The sequence below is a fragment of the Bubalus kerabau genome, chromosome 15 (assembly GCF_029407905.1).
Source record: "Bubalus kerabau isolate K-KA32 ecotype Philippines breed swamp buffalo chromosome 15, PCC_UOA_SB_1v2, whole genome shotgun sequence".
NCBI classification, from domain to species: domain Eukaryota; kingdom Metazoa; phylum Chordata; class Mammalia; order Artiodactyla; family Bovidae; genus Bubalus; species Bubalus kerabau.
In genome coordinates, this window is record NC_073638.1 from 53,764,007 (window position 1) to 53,770,111 (window position 6,105).

A 6,105-nucleotide genomic window follows, 5' to 3' on the forward strand; every position below is an offset into this window, starting at 1 on the left:
GCAGGTGACCTGTTGTCAACGTAACCTGTTACGTGACCAGCTTATCCTAACAAAGGAGTCTTTGCGTTGGTGGCAAGTGCTCTATCAGCTTTTAAATGCTTAACCCATGCCCAACAATTTTATGGCTGCTCCCAAGATTTCCATTAGCAATAGCCTTTACCTACACAAAACACAATGGACCCAGTCTGGTTTTTAAGTCCGACCCAGTTGAACTGTGGTCAGTAACCACCAATAGTCCCTGATGTGGAATCTGGGGATAGAACCAAATGATGGGGTTTTCCACTCAAAATAGGGAATGGTGGAAAGCCAATTAGATTGGGCGCTCCATGCAAAGAGAGCAGAGCTCAGAAATGAGAACTTGCCCACCATCTTTGGAAATGGTGAGAAAGACAGAGAACTCAAAAGGGTTCATGGGTTTGCCTGTGTTTCTCATCATCCCCAAAGCCATCAGAAGTATCCTTCAGTTCAGCTGCTGCCAGCAAATCTGTTTAAAAAACAAAATTCAGCTGAGTAAATTTGAAGCTCTAATTGGCTTTATTCAATGATCCATTAATAATAACCCATCTACTGGATAGAAAGGAACTCTGAGGACCTGTACAAAACAGAAGGCTTTTATAGGCAACAGAGGGTGGGAAAAAAAAAGTTTCTAGTAAAGAACGGATTGACCTTCCTAGAGGGGACAAATGGGATCTGTTGGGTGGGTTATCTCTCTAGTGCTGACCACGTAATTCCAGGTCAAGTGGTTAAAGGTCACATTCCAAGAAGAAGCTGAATTAGGTTAGGTATTAAGTCCTGTTGACATGTGGCTTAGTGCAAGTGACTCCATTTTGGGTTTGTTTCTTTTTTAACATGTGAGGAGAGAGAAATGATTTAAAAGGTGGAATTCTTAGGACTTCTCTGGCAGTCCCGTGGTTAAGATTCTGTGTTTCCACTGCAGGGAGTGCAGATTTGATCCCTGTGAGTGGAACTAAGACACCTGATGCCATGTGGTGCACTGAAATGAAATGAAAATGAAAATAATAAAAAGGTGAAATTCTTAATCAAAGGGGAAACAGGAACTTGAAATTTGAAAAATTCTCAGCCTATTCATATTGAATAAGAGTTCATTTAAGAGAGAATACAAAGGGTGTGGCAGGATTTGGTAAGATTTATATGGAGCTACCATTTCAACAGAAGCTAGGAGCTATTCTAGACAATGGGGAGATTGGTTGATCATCTAAAGACAGGACCTACTTACTGTCCAAGGCAATAGAAGAATGACCCCAAAGGCATTGCCATCAGAGTCCCAAACTGAAAGGGCATATAAGGACAGATAGGAGAGGCTTCTGCTGCCTGGTACCCTTTCACATTGCAGGCTCTGATCCCCCAAATTCTGGCATCTAGCCCCTCAGCTGCCCTCGGTGTAGTGCAGGCCATGGTGGCAGTTCTTTCAGAGGGCACAGGTGGTAAATCTTGGCAATGTCCACAGTACTAGGTGTAGCTATGTACACCCAGATTCCAAAGAATGGACCCTTCTGGGCCTCTGGTGTGCAACCCCGTCAGAGAACCACTTTAGGGTACAGCAGAGAGCTCCTGTGATAGCAAAGCCCAGCAGAGTTGTGGGGGTGGGACTGCTCTCAAACCCCCAAACTGGTAGAGCCAGTTTAAGAGTGTGAGATTCCACTTCCAGAGCCACAAGCACAAGATTCCAACCCATGAGAGCTGGGGTGTGGCCACTCCAGTTAGTCCGAAGTGCAGGTCCCTGCCCCAGTGTACCTTAAGGTTTTGGACTTGCTTAGGACTTGTTACCCTTTCTTCTTTTGTTTAGCCATGCCACGTGGCTTGTGGGATCTGTTTCCTGACCAGGAATTGACCTGGGGCCCTTGGCAGTGAAAGCATGAAGTCCTACCCACTGGACGGCAAGGGAATTCCTTTATTTCTCCTTTTTGAAGTAAGAATGTCTATCCTATGCCTGTCCCACCATTGTATTCTGGAAGCACATAACTTGTTTGACTTAATGGGTTCATAAGTTGAATCAACACTGAATCTCACTCATATAAAAAAAATTAATAAAAGACACGTCAGAGTCAGGAGACCAGAAGAGGGAGCTCTCAGACCCTGCAATGATAGTCTTTCCAAGCAAGGAATCGGCCAATGAAAAGCCATGAACTTTCTTATAGTCCTAACTTCTTTTCCCCACTAAAATAGCATTCTCCTTCCCTTGCCATGCAGTGACTTGCCACAGTTGCAGATCCCAAACTGCAATTCTCTGCTGATTCTGAATAAAGCCTTTTTTTCTCCCCCGGAGAAGTAACTCGCAGTCTGTTTTAGGTCAATACCCATTTCTAATTTGGATGAGATTGGTGGCTTAGACGGTGAAGAATCTGCCTGCAATGCAGGAGACCTGGGTTCAATCCCTGGATCAGGAAGATCCCCTGGAGAAGGGAGTGGGTACCCACTACAGTATTCTTGCCTGGAGAATTCCATGGACAGAGGAGCCTGGCAGGCTACAGTCCGTGGGGTTGCAAAGAGTCAGACACGACTGAGTGACTAACAATTTCACAGATTTAGGCTTTAGAGTCAGTACTTGAACAGGTAGATTTTGGGGTTACTGGGATGGAATGAATGTATTTTTCATGTGAGAAGGATATGAACTTTGGGTGGCCAGGGGCAGAATGCTATGGTCTGAAAGTTTGTGTCCCTCCAAAATTTTATACGTTAAATCCTCCAAAAGATAATGGTATTAGTAAGTAGGGCTTTGGCACATGCTTAAGCCATGAGGGTGGAACCTTCATGAGCAGGACTACTTATTAAAAGGGATTCCAGAGAGATCCCTCACGCCTTTCATCCTGTGAGTTCATTGAAAAAAAGATGCTGGCAATGAACTAGCACCTTGCCAGGTGATCACACTGGTGCTTTAATTTTGGACTTCTCAGTCTCCAGAACCATAAGCAGTCAATTTTCTGTTGTTTCTAAACTGCCTAGTCTGTGGTATTTTGTTATAGCAGCCTGAATAGACTAATACAGAAGACATCCTGTGTTCATGGACTGGAAGACTTAAGATGACAAATTACCCAAAGTGATGAGAACAAAGAAGTAAGACTCACACTTCCAGACTTCCAAGTATACCACAAAGCTACAGTAATGAAAACAGTGTGGTAATGCCTAAGGACAGACACACAACAGATAATACAGAAATAACCATCACATATATGGTCACTTTTCAACAAGAGTGTGAAGACCATTTAATGAGGAAAGGACAGTCTTCAACAAATGTTGCTATGCAAACAGTATTTATATGCTAAAAAGAATGAAGTTGGACCCTTATGTTATGCCATTTACAAAAGTAACTCAAATTGATCAAAGATCTAAGCTTTAAGAGCTAAACTATAAAACTGTTAGAATAAAACATAGGAAATAATCTTCATGATATTGGATTTGGCAAGGATTTTTCTGATATGACACCAAAAACATAAGCAAAAAAGGAAAAAAGATAATTGGACTTGATGAAAATTTTAAAACTTGTGCATCAGAGACACTATTTGAGAATGAAAAGGAAACCCATAGAATGGGAGGAAATACTTGTAAATCCATATATCAAATTAATATCTAGACTATATAAAGAATTCCTAACTCAATGGCAACAAAAAATATTAATAAACCACCTAATTTGAAAATGGTTAAAGGACTTCAATAGACATACCTCCAAAATCTGTCAGTAAAATAGCCTGCAAGGAACTTAGAATGTATACAAATGGCAAGTAAGCAACATGTTGAACATCATTAGTCATTAAAGAAAGGTAAATCAAAACCACAATGAGAAAGATACCAATACATGCCTATTAGGATGGCTATCATTTAAAAAATCAGAACATAAAGCTGAGGATGTGGAGAAATTGGAACCCTCATACACTGCTTGAAAATATAAAATTGTGTTGACGTTGTGAAAAGTAGTTTAGCATTTCTTCAAAAAGTTAAATATAGAATTATCACATGATCCAGCAATTCCATTCCTAGGTTATATTCTAGGACAATGTTGTGATTCCACTTACATATGGTACCCAGAATAGGCAAATACACAGATAGCAGAATAGAGGTTACTAGGGACTGAGGAAAGGGAGAAACGGATTGTTATTTAGAATAGTTTGCATTTACTAGAATTTTATATAAATGAAAACATACATATTTTTCTTTTTGAATAATTTTTTCTCACTAAGGATAAGTTTCAGAGATTCATTTATGTTGCGGGTATCAATAGTTCCTTCTGCTTTATTGTATATGATTCCATAGTATGTGCCATGATTTGTTTACATAGCCACTTTTTGATGGACATTTGGGTTATTGCTAGTTCTTGCCTAATACAAGCAAAACTGCTATGAACATTTGTGTTCAAGTCTTTGCATAGAAACAAGCTTTCATTTCTTTTAGGTAAGTACTTAGGTGTGGAATGGCCACTTTATATAAATGTTTATTTAACTTTTAAAGAAATTTCCAAACTGTTTTTCCAAAATCTCAGATAGCTGAGTATGAGAATTCCAGTTGCCCATCTTCACCTACACCTAGTATGACCAATCTTCTTAATTTTAGCCTTTCTGATATGTATGTATTTCACTGTGGTTTTAATTTGCATTTCTCAAATGACTAATGATGTCAAACATTTTTCATGGTTTTTTCCCTATCAACTTATGAGAGTTCTTCATGTATTTTGAATACTGGTCCTTTATCAAGCATGCAATCTACAAATATTTTCTCAATCTGTAGCTTACTTTTTGTTCAGTTCATTTCAGGCTGCCTAATTAAGAACCTCAGTTCCTTATTGACTGAAGAATGCCCTCAACTCATTGCTGGGCCTCTCCACAGGCAGCTCAAATGTGGCAGATTGCTGCACTGAAGCAAATGAGGAGTCAGATTGTGTGGACAAGACAAATGCCACAATCTTTCATAATCTAACCTTCAAAGTGATGAAGCAACCCTTGCTGTATTCTATTCCTTAGATGCAAGTCACCAGGTGCAGACTATATTCTAGGGGAAAGGATAATGAAATGTATGAATATGAATACTAGAGGTAGATATATCATTTCAGAAACTGCTTTCAGAAGATACACAGATGCCTATACAAATATTATCTTCAAAATTCTTTCAGTACTTTATAATTCTTCTTGGTTTTTATCTTCCTGGAATTTCTGAATGTTGCTATGTATACTATTCTATTCCTAATCTTTACTTTTCTATTTATTTGCTGTCTAATGAAATAGTTCCTCAATTTAATTTGCTAATTCAATCAATGCAATCCAGTCTACTACTTACCTGTATTTTTTATTTCAGCTATTATATTTTTCATTTAATAGTTGTACTTTTCACTCTTGCTCCACATATTACCATTATCTTATTTCTTTAATATTTATCATGCCATATTTAAATTATTGGTTGTCTTTTCAAGTATTTCTGCTTCAAATGGTATTCACTTTTTCTTTTGAGGGAGTTTCCAGATATCCAACTACTCTAGCTTATGAGTCCAAATTCTCAGAGGGTTTGGGCTATAACTCTGGGAAGGTACACTGGGCAAGAGCCAAAGACCAGAATGTCAAGTATTAAGGCAGGGAAGGGACAAACCTTGGCACAGCTTTCTAGGAACCACAAGACCACATGTAACTGTTTCCATTCAGTTTCATCCCACCAAACCAAACCTTTAAATCCAGTCTAGGAAGAAGCAACTTTGCAGGAGGCAGTCTCCCTAGATTACAGACCACTAACTGATGTTTTCAAAGGACAGAGTGAGTGAAAGGCCTAAGGTAGATAAGTTATTTGCCACCTAGTTTCATTCTCACTACTCAAGGATTTTTTTTTTTTTTTTTTTTTTTGCCATGCCGCACAGCTCGCGGGATTCTCAGTTTCCTGATCAGGGATTAACCTGGGCCATAGCAGGGAAAGCCCAGAATCTTAACCACTAGATCACCAGGGAACTCCCTTTCACAGATTCTGTTCTGCCCTGACTTCACCCCTGTGGATATCTGCACCTGTAATGTACGTTGTGGCCTCCATTTCTATAGTAATAGGGCTAGTTGTGGTTTGCCCTAAGGCAGGGATCAGCCCTTTTTTCTGTAAAAGACAATAAATATTTTTGGC